The following is a 15544-nucleotide window of genomic DNA, read 5'->3' as shown; positions in this document are numbered from 1 at the left end:
ACAGAGTGCTAGGGAAATTTCTAGCAATCCACAAGGATGACCCCAGCTTAGACTACTGGAAATAGTTGAGACAGTGCCTAAACTGGCCTACTCCAGTATTTGGTGGGTAAATACACTGTCATCATAGAGCCTTCATCCACTGACTGATGGAAGCAGATGCAGAGATTCACAACTGGGTGCCAGGCTGAGCTCCAGGAGTCAATGAGAGAGAGGAGGGATTCTGTGAGCAAGGGACATCAAGATCATGATGGGAAAACGTACAGAGATGGCCAGCCAAACTAGTGGAAATGCATGAACTGTGGACCAATAGCTGTGGAGCCCCCATGGTACTGAACTAGGCCCTCTGGATAGGCAAGACAGTTGTTTAGCTTGAATTTTTGGGAGCCCCCAGGCAGTGGGGTCGGTATCCGTCCCTGGTGCATGAGCCAACTTTTGGAGCCCAGTGCCTGTGGTGGGACACCTTCAGCAGCTTTGGTGCAGGGAGGAGGGGCTTGTTCCTGCCTCAACTGAATGTACCAGGTTCTGCTGACTTCCTATTGGAGATTTTGCTTTGGAGAGATGGGAATTGTGAGTGGGTTGAAGGGGAAGGCTGGGGGGCAGGAGGAGAAAGGGGATCTGTAGTTGGTATGTAAAATGAATAGACAATTTTTTAATAAAAAACATAGACCTTCAAATGAAAAGGGAGGGGGGGGCAGTGAAAGAAAAACACCCTGACCCTGAGATCAGAGCTCCAAGGTTAAAAATAGGCATTGAAAGAAACACACTTTGGCCATGAAATCAGAGCCAAAGAAATATAATCTGCCCCTGACCAACTCAGCACAAAAAACCCCAATCAATCCCTGAGCAGGAAAACCAATTCCCACCCTGGAAAAACTCCACCACTAAGCAGTCCTCTATAAGTCCTGTGCCTGTTCAGTTGGCAGCTGCCCTTTCCACCTTGGCAGAGGCAGCCACTCTCCTGGATTCCTCCCTCATAATAAATCTCTTGAATGAGGTATGTGTGAAGACCTTCTTTCGCTTGACTGGAGCAGAGAAGCAAAGGCATCTCTGCTGGGAAACTCTTACCGGAGTGGAGCAAAGAATAACAATGTTCTTCAGAGCAGAACTGTAACACTTTCTCTGAGGGAAACCTTCCCCTAGTGGAGCAGAGTTGTTACACTCCTGGGGATCTGAGAGAGAGTCTAACAGCTCCACTGGGGAAACCCTCCCCTACTGGGGTAGAGTTGTTACATTGTGGAAGCCTTTCCCTGGAGCAGAACTGTAAGGTGCTATGCTTAATAGTGACTTTGAGGTATTCCTTGGCTACTGACTGCCAGAATGCTTTTCCATCTAAGCTGCAACGCTTATGGTTAGTATATAGTAACACTTGTTCTAACAGATGAAAATTGAAACCAAATAAAAAAAATATGTTCAAATAGGAAATTGGGTAAATATAAAGTAATAGATAAGATATTCATAAATCAAACCTAGGATGTAAACCAATAATGTAAATGCAAACATGAGACAGTAAACCTTAATCCCTGGAGGCAACCAAAAAACTGGAAACAAAACTCACTCTAGCAAGGTCCAGTAGATTGGAGATTCCTAGTCTATCAGCCAGTTTTAAGTCCAATTGCTCTGTAAGCAACCAACAGCTACTCCAAGATACAAGGACAGGAGCCCAATGCAGCCACTGCCCAACATGGAGTTGTTAGTGTTCTTCATAATGCCTCCTTGTGATGTCACCACAAGCAACTGACCAATCACAGCTGGTCAGAACTGACAGTGGTTTGGATCAGGTTTTGTACCACAACCAGTAAGTACACTGAGTATTTTGCTCATTGCTAAGCAAATATGAACTCTAGGGAGGAAGGGTTTATTGGTGCACAGGCTTTCAAGAGACACTGAAGCCATGGTGGTGGGAGCATCTTGTTCCATACAGAGCTGGTAGTTATCTGCCTGGTGACCCTGCAATAGAAGTTCTCTATCCCCAAGTGACAAGTTCCTGTAGCGAGCTCCACATCCATGTGTTCCACAAATTCCCAAACTAGAAACCAAGTTTGCTCAACACATCTGACATTTAACAAAACCCCTGTGGTACTTTGAATTAGAGATGTCTCATACAAACTGGTCATTTGAGCACATGGACACACAAGGACAGTTGATGGTACAGTTGGGGAACTTTATGGTGGAGCCTTAGTGGCGGAGGTATATCACTGGGACTATCCTTGAGATGAACAAGCCTAGTCTGCATTTGTGTTTCTCTTCCTGCTTGAGTTTGAGGATGTGGCACTCAGTCTCCTGCATTTGCCTTCAAGCTTTCAGCTAGCTGTCATGCCTCTGTCAAACCAATGTGGGCTCTTATCCTTCCAAAAATCAGCCAGATATGCTTTAAGATCCCATGTCTGTGAACTTTTATCACAACGTAATAGCAACCAATAAACATGGGCTTAGCAAAGATGGTTTCTACCCATCCCCACACCACCCACATGGTCCAGAAGTCAAGGCAGATTGGTTGCTGTCTCATAGTCACATGTTAACTGTCTCTTCTGCCCACCTCCACCGGAGAATCAGTGAACCCTGCAAGTAGCCTCAATTGCAGATCCATTCCTCTGTCATGTAGCACAAGCCTCATATTAAATAAGCCTGCTTTTTGGTGGTGGTGGACCCCCTGTCCCTAGAGAAACCTTGAAGTCCATGGAAACATATTTTATCTGATAGAGATGAAACTACTTCAGACTCCCACTGAGTGGTCATCATTGCTAGAGTCCTTTAGCCTGGAAGGAGGATTTCTCCTAGCATCCAAGTTCCTCTATAACCTCCCGTCTTTCATTGGCCTCCCTAATAAAACAAATTCATACAATGAGAAATACATGAGTGGAAAACTCAAAAGTCTAAATAAAACTAGGCAACACAGTCTGTAAGAACCAAAGGGTCAACAATGTCTTGTTACCAGGAAAATTCACTGATGAATGCAGCAATCTAAAGAAATAACTGTAATGATGCCCAAGTATTTCAGTAGTCCATAAAACTGATGGAAGGGATACTTTCAAATCTTCATAAAACTCTTTTCAGAAAGCCCTTACACTCTAACCAAGTAAAGTTACCTTGAAAAGAAACAATAATTTGACAATATCCTTGACTAAGAAATGGGAATATCCTTAAGGAGAGTACTAGATCCTTGACTTCATAGTCAATGACACATTAAAAAGATGATTCTTCATGGTCGGGATCCCTTCACTGGGAACACAAGAATCAAGCCACATACAAAAATTTACAAAGTGTATAATATAGTTATCCATGAAAAAGAATGAAATGCCACTGCCAGGGACAAACATGGAACTAGACCAAGTTTTATTACAAACAATCCAATTCTACAAACACAAAAATGTTAATTTTTGTGTGTCTGTATATATTCAAGGGGATGAATTTTTTATATTTGTAAGTATTGGTCACATCGGCAGGGAAGTGATATAGACCTGGTGAATATTGCCGCAGTTCACTATAGGAGGACTATGAAATCCTGATCAAATTCCTCAATGTATTCATGCATACCACCAAAGTATAAAATTAGCCAGAATATGGGTAACAGTGACAAATGAGGTTGAAAGAAATGGAAAATCTCAGTCAATGAAGAAATAGAAATAAAGCCAAATTTTAAAACAAAAATGTCAAAAAATAAATGCCAAGCATGAAAAGCCAAACGGGAAGCTCACTTTTCCAAGATCCAACTGACTGGGAAAGTCCACATCTATGAGAGATAGTCTAACTGCTCATCCACCAACCACCTCCTTTTCTGAAATACAAGGACAAAACCCAGCCCCAGGTAGTGCCTTATGTGGACTGGTATCTAGTTTACCTCACAATGAGTCCTTGTGATGTCACATGCAATGGGCCAATCAAGGCTCAAGAAAACCCACATTGTTTTTGTTGTTGTTGCACCCTCTAACTTTCTATTTTGAACACTATACCAATTCATCCCATGGCTGTGATCGAATAGCTTTAAATGCTTTACTTATGAGTGGAGAACACACTTAACCTCGGATTTATAAGTGCCTAAGGAAACATAATGGGGAAACTTGTAGGATGGACATCAGGAGTGTGATGCAGTTGGTAACATGGCGTTGTCATCCCCTGTTCCTCCCTCACCTAAGATTTTCTGGTTGGTCCTGTGTGCAAGGATTGCACAGTGTCCCCAACAGCACAGCCTGGTGATGACCAAGTATACAAACCTACATGACAGTAGTGACATTCCACATCAAATCCCACTCAGGGACCGTTGCCACGTCAGTAATATTAGTAACTGTAACAGAAAAACAATGATAGATTGCAGAAACTTTGAGCTTCCTGCTGTGGATGATTGATTGATAAATAAAATGCTGATTGGCCAGTAGCCAGACAGGAAGTATAGGCAGGACAAAGAGGGAGGGAAATTCTGAGAAGTGGAAGGCTGCGGGAGATGCTGCCAGCCGCTTCAATGAGTAGCAAGATGTAAGTTACCCATAAGCCACAAGCCACTTGGCAAGGTATAGATGAATAAAAATGGGCTGAGTTTAAGTGTAAGAGCTAGACAGTGGTAGGCCTGAGCTAATGGCCGAGCAGTTTAAGTAATATAAACGTCTGAGTGATTATTTTATAAGTGGGCTGTGGGACTGCGGGGAGGGGGGGTTGGTGGAACCTGGAGAGAAACTCTCCAGCTACAGCTTCCCATGGTAGTGGACACAGGTATATTAACTGCTTCTAGGAGAATGTGTGTGGGTTTTTCATGGAATTTCACTTCAGCCCTCAATTTCTATAGTAGTATATTGCCTTTTTCCAGACTTAGCTCACCATAACTACATAACTACATAACTATAGGCTTTAATGGTGACATTTAGAGTGGTGGTGAGTTTACATGAGAGCAGACTCACTGACATTGCATGCTCTAAAACTCACAGCACATTAACATCTGTCTCTGATGGTCATGAGACTCACATTGTCACTGGGAGTTTGTCAAATCATATGTCTCTGACATGATTCTGTCATCTCTAAGTAGCATTAGTGAAAACATTAACATGTATCAGCAGTCAACCAGTGTGCTTAAAAATTCTGAATGTCATATCCCTTACACAGTCTCATTCTATGTTTCTGTCTCCTACTCCCATCATTTAACTCAGAAAGCATGGGCTCCATGACTGACCCTGATCATGTTCAGGAATGTCTTTGTTGAAACTTGTTTTCATTGTCCCCATTGATTGCAAGAATTTCCCAATGCATTTGGGATTCTTGAATGCAGCACTGGTCACTCGTGAAAAGGGGTGAATAGAGAGAGAGAAGGCATGGCAGGAATCAGGGCCTGGTGCCTGCTAGGTCGGGAGGATACTGAAAAGATTTCCAAGGCTGGCTCAGTGATGGCTGCGGGAAGGACAGGATAGCTGAGGATGAAGACAAAGCCTGCAGTCTGTCCTTTGTGACTGGGGACTACTTACCTGATATAAAGCACAAACTTCCTAGGTCTGAGCTGATGGATTCCTAACCAGATGAATGGAAAAACCAATATGTTTTCTTTGGCCATACCTCATGTTCTTTTAGAAATTGAGAGCCACATCCCACGGGTCACACAACATCACAGCATCATTTACTCATTCTCCTAGGAACACTGGAGCAATATGAACGGTACAAAGCCCCTTAGAGCCATGACCTTGAGTAACTTACATGGGCATTCCATGGGACTCCTAGGTCTTTCCTCTTCAAACTAAGTACAGAGGTGTGTTAGTGCAGGAAATGAAGTCACAAGGCCTCTTACCCACTTAGTGTCCTTGGCATGGACTGCTATGGAAATCTTTTACCTTCATCTAATCTCCCCACTCTGCTGAGCTTTCACTCCCATAGAGTTCTCATGGTATGGATTGCATCTGGTTCTCTCTGCTGGGCAGTGAACCAGGGATCAGGAGATCCCATAGTCATTTGTACCAGGCCTCTTGTCCTTTGGCCTTGGTTTTCCATTTAGCTTCATTCTTACAATCCATGGAGAATCAACATCATTTGGGTGTCATTTTCCCTATGAGGTCTTGGTCACTAACCTATGACATTGAATGTCTACACAGTATGCAGGAAAACCAAGGTGGGAAGGTAGGTATTCTGTGGTCAAGACACAGAGGATGGTCAATGGCGATGGCATTCCACATTGCTTTACTGGGGTTTGCATCTCTGTGGAGCTGTCCTCCTTAAGTCTCACCAGGTGGTTTCCAGAGCCCACTGGTGTCAGAAGTGGTTTACCTTCCCTGGGGCCCCAGCAATGGAAAAGCTGTGGAGTAGGCTGCTGGGTGAGAGCAGGAAAGGTGTACACAATAACATGCCTTTCGATCAGGGCTTTACTCATGGGCAGTCTGCTTCCACCAAAAGTGCATCCGTCTTTCCTTGACATAGTCCCTGAACCTGGATTAGCCTACTGACCACCCAGCACTGGCTCTGCCAGATCTTCAAAAGTGCTCAGACTCAGCTCCTGCAGTAAACCTCCATGGCTCACGAATGTATCTGCCTAATGACACCAATATATTCCCAGAGTAATCGTCATGTTTTCTTGTCCATCTATAGACCTCATCTCAGTGCCCCCTACCCTTGGTGAGTCAGAACTTGTTCAATTGGGATTATACTGAGCAGTGTGTTGGGAAGCAGAGTGGTGTGCTGCAGGGACTTACAACTGTATGTGGTATTGTTGGTGTAGGTTACATATTGCTGTGTCAAGCCTAGCATTGTTGTGGGTATTTTCAAGAGAGCAGGCAGGATACATAAACTCCTACGTATCAGGCCCTGTTGGCCCATATCTCCCCCACCAAAACTGCTATATGCAGCCTTGCTAAACTCCATTTCCCTATTTCTCAAGTCCTAGGTGCACTGCCTGATATCAGGCCCCACTGAACACCCACTCACCCCAATTCACTTCTGTCATCTTAACACACTTCAGAAATACACCAGATCTTCACCTTCACTGCAGGGGAAGGGACTGCAGCACACTCTCTAATCCATCACTACAACAGCACACACACACACACACACACACACACACACACACACACACACACACACACACAGTTTTCTTTATAACATGATCATCATCACCACTGTTCCACATATACCACTATATATCAGGCACTGCTGGACACCCCCTGTGTGTGGAAATTTTCTTCTATCATTTTTTACTGAACATATTTTACATATTTTGGTAGAAAGGCTTCTTTTCATTCTTCTATTCTCACAATTTATAGTTTTAAATTTTTTTTTCATGATTTACCTAAAAATTCATGTGTACTCATACTAAAAAAAAATCACTGAACTTTATTTGAATGATGAAATTTCTCCCAATTAGCCCTGTTTTCCATTCATTCCATTCTGTTTTGAGACTTTCCGCTTTGCTTTTAGTTAGATTTATATATTTTTCATATCTATGATGGTTTTATTCTGAAATACTTATGTCTTCCTATTAAGTTCTATTTTCATATCCTAAATTTCTCCCTGCTTTCATTTCACTGTGCATTTGTTTTCTGAATAATTCAGAAAATGATTTGTACCCCAATATGATGTGTACCACAATAAATTCATTGCTGAATTTATCTGACCATATTCAATCATTCTTTAAAAAAAAACATTGATTTTTTTCAGTTTTTTTCCCTTTCCCATTCTTGCCCCTAATCACTATACTTCTAATTTTCCTCTTGACTGTGATTAAATGGCTAACAGCAATGTACTTATAGAAAGAAAAGTTATTGAACTACATTTTTTCAGGGGACATAACCCATCATAATGGGAGCAAATAATGGCATGGGTATAAGCATATCAGTCTAGTTCAATGCACGGCAGTCCCAGTCCCAGGATTTCTCTGACAGGGCCCTGTCTTCTCCAAGAAGTATCAGTGCAGTCTTAAGTATGTTTTTCTAGTCAGGTGTGGGAACCTGTTTTCAGGTTCCTCGTGGCTTTACCCAGCAGGTCCACATAGAGAGGATGATTGGACCACGGGCCTGAGTGCAGGTGTCTGAGATGGTCTGCTCTTGGTTGTGCTGGGGGAGGAGGTCTTTTGCTCCACCCCTTGGTGTTTCTATAAATACCCTGGGACAGATAGTCAGGGCCCGTTGGAATAGGTTCCAGGCCCTCTTGAGGCTATCCTTTTTTTGTTTTTTTTTTTTTTTTAAATCTGTTTATCTCTACTCTCTAAATCCTTCTATCTAATATTTCCTGCTGCTTGCACTCAAGAAAACTCTGGGGAGCTGTGGGGTTGGTGGGTAGCCACCCCATAGTCAGGCCAAGTGTCAAGTTACATTTTAGGTGCCATGACCCTTACAGTCAATCAGTGGTTTTCCGTCTCCCTCAGCCTTCTCTTATTTAAATCTAAAAAGCATGGAATTCATGACCTTAAACTGACCTTGTTTACGAGTGTCATGTCCTCCAGTGAACATCTTCCAGAACTGACACACACATGTAAAAAATTTAACTGCCTCTGGAATCAAATCCCTGTAGTTTCTATGTTCCAGGAAGACACTGTCTTCCAAACAATGCCCATTGTTTCCTTACCTGATGCAGTTAATAAAACTTTTCCTCCTTTTAAGTCTCATGTCTGCTTACTTTGGCTCTGTAGTCACCATCATGAGAGCCCTTGGTGTTCTAACATAGTGTCTTCTAACTTCTCAGTGCAGCCACACAGCAGGCATCAGGAATTCTCTTCCCTAATTCGTTAAGGACATGTGATGTCAGACTGTCTGTAACCTAAAGGAGTCTCTTTCAGGACAGAGGAAGAAAGAGTTCCACAGAGGATGAGTGAGAGACAGTTTACCAGTGTGAACATGGTTCAGCCTTAGGTAGGATGAGGCATATTTTAGGTGAATGCCCAAGAGAGGTATAGCTAGATCTTGATGTAGTTCATTTACCATCTTCCTGAGGACCTGCTATGCTGGTGTCCATAATGGCTGAATCAGTTTGCACTTCTGACCTTACTCCACATCCTTCTCAGCAGGAACTGTCATTTGTTTTATTGATCTATGCAATTTTGATGGTGTAAGATGAAATTTCTAAATAGTTTTGATTTGCATGTCCCTGATGGTTAAGGATGTTAAACATTTAAATATTTCTCAGCCTCTTGAGTTTCTCTATTAAAACTTCCCTATTTAGACCTGTACCTAATTTTAAAATTGGATCATTTGTTTTTCTGATATCTAGCTTTTGGTATCCATTACTGTGGGAGCCCACAGAGGCTATCTAGTGAGACCTTACTCAGGGTCAGAGAATCTGGGCTTTCTTTACCCAGCAAGGCTGTATAAGGAGATGATTTGGCCATGGGCATATTTACCAGGTGTTTGGAAGGGTCTACACTTGGTTGTACAGCGTGCTTTGATCTTGTAAGTGGGAGGTCTTTTGCCTCTCTCCTTGGCATATTTAAAAAGTCCTTTGGAATAAAGGGTGTGGCTGGTGGGTATTGACCCAGGCCCTTCTGAAGCTATCATGTGTTTGTTTCTTCTCAGCGTCTAGGTCTCTCTTTCTGTCATTTCTTAATTCCTCTCTCCTCCACCTAAAAATCCTTCAAAAGATGGGAGCTGAACTCCCACACATTATATATTTTGGCTATTAGTTCTCTACCAGATGTGTAGTTGGTAAAAAATCATGGCCCATTCTGTAGGCTGCCACTTTGTCTGAAGGACAGTGTCCTTTGCTGTGCAGAAGCTTCTCAGTTTCATAAGGTCAATTTATTAATTGTTGATCTTAGTATGTGTACTAACAGTGCTCTGTTCAGAAAGTTTTCCTGTGCTAATGAGTCCAAGGCTATTCTTTATTTTCTCTTCTATCAGGTTCTGTGTATCTAGTTTTATGTTTAGCTCTTTGATCTATTTGGAGTTGAGTTTTGGGTAATGTGATAAGTATTGATTTACTTGGATTCTTCTACATGCAGGCACCAAAACCATTTGTTGAAGATGCTATCTTTTTTATGGTGTGTGTTTTGGGCTTCTTTGATACAATAGGTATGTGGATTTATTTCTGAGCTTTCAATTCTATGCCATTGATCATTGTGTCAATTTTGGCCAATACCATCCTGTTTTTATTACTGTAGTTCTCTAGTATAACTTGAAATAGGGGATTTTGATCTCTCTCACAGTTCTTTCATTATTTGATGAAAGTGTATTTTTGAAAGACACATGAATTATAGTGGCAGATGCCTGGAACCACGAATCTAAAGAGGCTTGGACAGCAGGATTAGCATTTCTCACCTAGGCAGGAGTATATATCTAGTCCCTGCTGCAACAAACAAAAGAACACACCCAAGTCCAGATACATAGATTAATTTGCTGCTCTGCTGCTATGAGAAAACACTGACCAAAAGGAAGAAAGGGGAGGAAAGAGCTTATTTTATTCACAGGTTACAGTCCATCATGAAGCAGAAGTCCAGACAGGAAATGAAGCAGATAACACAGGGCTACACTGCTTACTGACCTGCTTTCCATGTTGGCTCAGCCTGTTTATACAGCCTGGACCTCCTGCCCAAGGGTGGCACCCACAGTGGGCAGGGCCCTCCCATATCATGCATAAATTAAGAAAATGCCCCCCAGGCGGTGGTGGCGCACGCCTTTAATCCCAGCACTCGGGAGGCAGAGCCAGGTGGATCTCTGAGTTTGAGGCCAGCCTGGTCTACATAACGAGATTCAGGACAGGCACCAAAACTATGCAGAGAAACCCTGTCTCGGCAAAAAAAAAAAAAAAAAGTAAAGGGGGGGGGAAACAAAGAAAATGAAAATGCCCCCACAGACATACCCACAGACCAGTCTGATGGATGTAATTCCTCAACTGAGGTTTCTTCTTCCAGGTGACTCTAGTTTGTGCCAGGCTGACAAAAACTATCCAGTACACACATTAAAGTCAGGATCTGCACATCATCATATCAGCCCTTATCTTGTTTCACGTCTCACAACAAAACAGATAATGCATAATTTTATTCATTAACTTTTAATGTTTAGAGATTATTAATTACAAATCATTGAAATTAATACTCCGACAGTCTTCACGCTCACCTCTCTGTGAACCGCTTGGTGAATCACCACAGCAGAAACAAACTTGGAGTCATTCAGTTGATTCCCAAGTTCTTGGTGACCTGTACGCTAAGGAAAAGTGCCACACACCTGTGTTAGCTGAGATCCTGAGATCTGGAGAAAGGATCCTCCAAGTGTGAGGTTTTAGTTGAGGATGAAGTCTACCCCTTTCCAAGAGTTGAGGTAGGAACCCAGGTGAGACAATCTTCCTTGCCAATTCTGGACATAGTCTGTTCACCTGAGGTGGGGTGATTTCAGGGGTGTGTCTAGGGCCATGGCTGGCAGAGGCAGCAGGTGTGGCCCTGTGAAGGGGATGAGGTTTCAGGCCCGGATTTAACCAACCTGCTTGCTCTGTTGGAGCAGTAGTTTAAATGGAGCTGAGTTTCCAGGCTCTGACCTCTCCTGACTTCGTGGAAGTCCTGCGGAGGTTTGTGTGGCTGAGCCATGGACCCTTCTTGCAACCTGTCTGCACCTGCAGTGGAGCCTAGAGAGGTGAGGATTCTGCTTCCACTCATCCAGCCTACCCCAGGCCTGGTATGCATCCCAGAGAGCCTGAACCCGAGGATTAGCTGACAGGGACATTGATGGACAGAGACCCTGGAGGGAGGCTTTGTGGGGCCAGAGTGATGGAAGAATACTAGATGGTGGTAGAGCGACTTATTTCACTTTTTAAAACCATGTTGTTTTAAATCTTGTTCATAGTAAAAAAAAATTTTTAGGATTATTTTTGCCAGAGGATTTTTTAAATTAATTTATTTTTTAAAAAGTCTTTTTTCCTTTTACATGCCAATCCCAGTTCTCCCTCCCTCCCATTCTCCTGCTCTCCTGTCTCCCCCTATTCCACCCCCTCCCCATCCACTCCTCAGAGAGGGTAAGGCCTCCCTTGAGGAGTCAACAGAGTCTGGCATACTAAATTGAGGCAGGACCAAGATCCTCCCCCTGTGTCAAGGCTGAGCAAAGTATCCCACCCTAGGGAATATGTTCCAAAAATCTACTTCATGCACCCAGGGTAAGTCCTGGTCCCACTGCCAGGTGGCCAGGAGATTTTACTCTCTAGATAGATATTCATGGTGTAGGAAACACATAGCAAATGTGGAAATTAGTATAGTGCTGTCAGCTCGCGGAAAATGTGTTTATGTTGCTTAGTATTCCTTTAGGCTGTGGAATACTATGGCAGCTATATCCAAGAGTGGCATACTGCCTTTCAGTTAGAATGTATTGGTATATATTGAATTTTCTGTGTATGAGTTTATCTGCACAGTTTTTGTGTTTATGTGTGAGTTTATCTGTGAGTCCATCTGCTCCATTCCCTCAAGTCACCAGGCATCACCAGGGGCTCTAGCAGGACAGTTTTCTCTCCCTTCTTCCATGATCACAGCCTCTCCTCCCATGGCATACCCTTCCAGGCACCAGAAGTCCTTTGGAAGGCTTGAACCTTGGCAAAGACAGGGAAGGGGAGGGAAACCTGGAATACAAACAGGGCACTGTTCATTCAAACCTAGAGCCACAGGTGTGTAATTCCTTTTTACTTTTGGAGTTAATGTGACTTAGCAGTTGTTTGTTTGTAAGATCTGTTATGTTGTGTCCTGGCTATCCTTGGGCTCACTATTAAGCTCAGGCTAGTCTTGAACTCTTGATCCTTTTCCCTCTGCCTCCCAAGTCTTGGCATGACTGGCTTGCCCAGCCACACCTGGGTGATGCACTAAGTTGTTGTGCTCTGCATTTGTATTCATGACAGATAAAGACTTCTTGTTTCTGTTGTTTGCTTATTTGAGTATTTGTGAAATGCTGGCTTCAGAGGATGGGGTAGGAAGCTTTCCATCTGCTTTTGTACTCCAATCTGATCTTAGGGAGTTGTAGAGCAGGAACTCTGAGTTCTTGACTTCCACACAAGGAGGATTTACTAGGTTCAGTCCCCAGTACTGCTGAAATAAAAGGGGGGAATTGTTACAATTTCTTCCCTAAATGTTTGGAGGAATTTACCATTAATCCTTCATAGAACTTGAAGCCAGGCAAGGCAGTTCCCACCTGTAATTCCAGCAGTCAGGAAAATGAGACAGGTGGATGTCTGAGTTTTGGAGCAGCCTGTTCTACATAAATAATCCCAGGCCAGCCAGGGCCAGTGAATCGGTTCAGCAGCTAAAATTACTTGCCACCCAGGCTGATGCTCGGAGTTCAATACCCAGGACTATATATGGTTGAAGGAGAGAACTGACTCTGAGAAATTATCCTCTGGCTTCTACAGGCACATAGTAGCACACACAGTCCCACTCATATTTACATATATAAATTTACATACATACACGTAACTCTGATTATTAAAATGTCAAGAAGGTTGGCACCTATAGAATGACACCAAAGTCTGACCTCTTGCCTCCACATGTATACACATGCAGAGAACTGTGCAGAAATACCAATAGGCAAGTGCCCTCAACACACACATATATGCTGTGAAAGAGAAAGGAACATCTAAACTCAGTGCGAACATCATGACTGTAATGTGGGCCTTCACCACTAGCTAAACTTACAGAGCAGTGTACTAAGGACATGCTCTTTTGAATAAACAAAATAAAATAGGCAAATCATAGACAACAAGATGACAGATTGTGTAATGTAGATCTATACACACAAAATTTCCAATGAAAAGATACACTGGAAAGAAATCATCTTCCACCATATATACCTTTGCTTTTAACTTTTTCCTTACTTTTATTTCTGTTCCTTTTATTTCTATTCAGTGCTAAGAATTATTAGATTATATTATTGTGTTCATTTGGGATTCATTTTTATGCTTTAGGGATTTTTTTTATTTACAGGGTTTTTTTTTGTGTGTGTACTCATGCCAAAGCACACATATAGAAATCAAAGACAAGATTTCCATATTACAAAATCTCTGTTCTCTTCTTCCTACATGGGGATTCTGGGAGTTGAACTTATATTCTTTTAATTAAACTCAGTTGCCAGAATTGTCAGCTTTGATGGCAAGTGCCTTACCTTTATTCTGCTAGGAGCCTTTGTCTTAGATGAGGTTGACACTCCAGATAGAGAATAATGTTATGCCCCAGACACAAAGCATGCTCAGTGATTTTTTGGGTTTTGTTGATGCACTAATAAGTCTGGAATATTTCAAACTACTTCTAGCACTATGTCAGTCTTTTGGTGAAATATTTCCTAGAGAAAACACATCCTGCACGCTCATTCTGTCAGAATTGTGTGCATGCTAGTGTTTTTTTCCATGGTAGTATTTATTTATTTATTTATTTATTTATTCATTCATTCATTCATTTTTTTTTATTTAATAATTCTACTGATGTGCTGGGCAATCCTGAAGATTTTAACATGTGCAGTTACTATACAAAACTGTAAATGTTGGAACTCATATAGATGGCCAAAGGCATTTGAAGATAGTGGTAAATGAGATCCTCTTCAGATAAAAGTGGTACACAAATTTCATTTGAACTGTCACGGGAATAACTATGTGTAACAAAAACACTGTTTTTGTTTTTTTTTTTTCAATAGATGTGCGGAAAATTTTGTACCAATTGGAGCTAGGGAGATGGCTTGTTGGGTAAAGCACTTGCTGTTCAAGCATGAGGCCCTGAGTTCCCATTCCCAGGACGTATAGAATACTCTAGAAGCCTATAACCTTAATCTGTGGGGCATGGAGAGGAGGATGCCTGGGACTTGCTGTCCACTGACATACCAGCATGATCAATGAACCCTGTGAAGGGAATAGACTGGAAAGTGATGATCGAGTACACACACACACACACACACACACACACACACACACACACACACACACAGAGAGAGAGAGAGAGAGAGAGAGAGAGAGAGAGAGAGAGAGAGAGAGAGAGAGAGAGAGAGAGAGAGAGAGAGATGGGAGTACTATGAAATGCCTGATATTTGAAACAGTCTAAATTCCATGATAGATGTGGAAATTATAGACCCTCACACATCAACAGAGGAATGATGGATGAAAACCCCCAAACTACAAACAACACAAGCTCACTACCGATGTTTTACAATCTTGCATCTAAGCTGTTAATGCCCGATATGCAGGATACACAGACAAGGAACTTCCTTAAGCATTCAGGAGTCCTGCTTGGCCAGTATATCTTGACTCACTTTTCAGTCAGTAATGAGCTGTTTCGTTAACATGAATTTGTAAGCATTCTATATTTTTTCCTGTTGTTATTGATATCCAACTTTCATTTATGGTAGTCAAGTAGGTTGTAGGATGCTATTTCCATTTTCTTGGATCTATTGAGACTTGATTTGTGTATGAGTATGTGGTCAATTTTAAGAATGTTCTATGAGGTGCTGAGAAGAAGGCATATTCTTTTGTATTTGGGTGAAATGTATAAATATCTGTTAGGTCCATTACGTTTATAATGTTGGTTAGTTCCAGAATTTCTCTGTTTACTTTAGTCTGGATAGCCTTCTATTGATGAGAGTTGTGTATTGAAGTCTCCCATTATCACTGTAAGAGGCTCAATATGTGATTTAAGGTGTAA

This window comes from Peromyscus leucopus, chromosome 16_21 (genome assembly GCF_004664715.2).
Source record: "Peromyscus leucopus breed LL Stock chromosome 16_21, UCI_PerLeu_2.1, whole genome shotgun sequence".
Lineage (NCBI taxonomy): Eukaryota > Metazoa > Chordata > Mammalia > Rodentia > Cricetidae > Peromyscus > Peromyscus leucopus.
The sequence above is the reverse complement of the archived record's forward strand: the minus strand, read 5'-3'. Positions refer to the sequence as shown.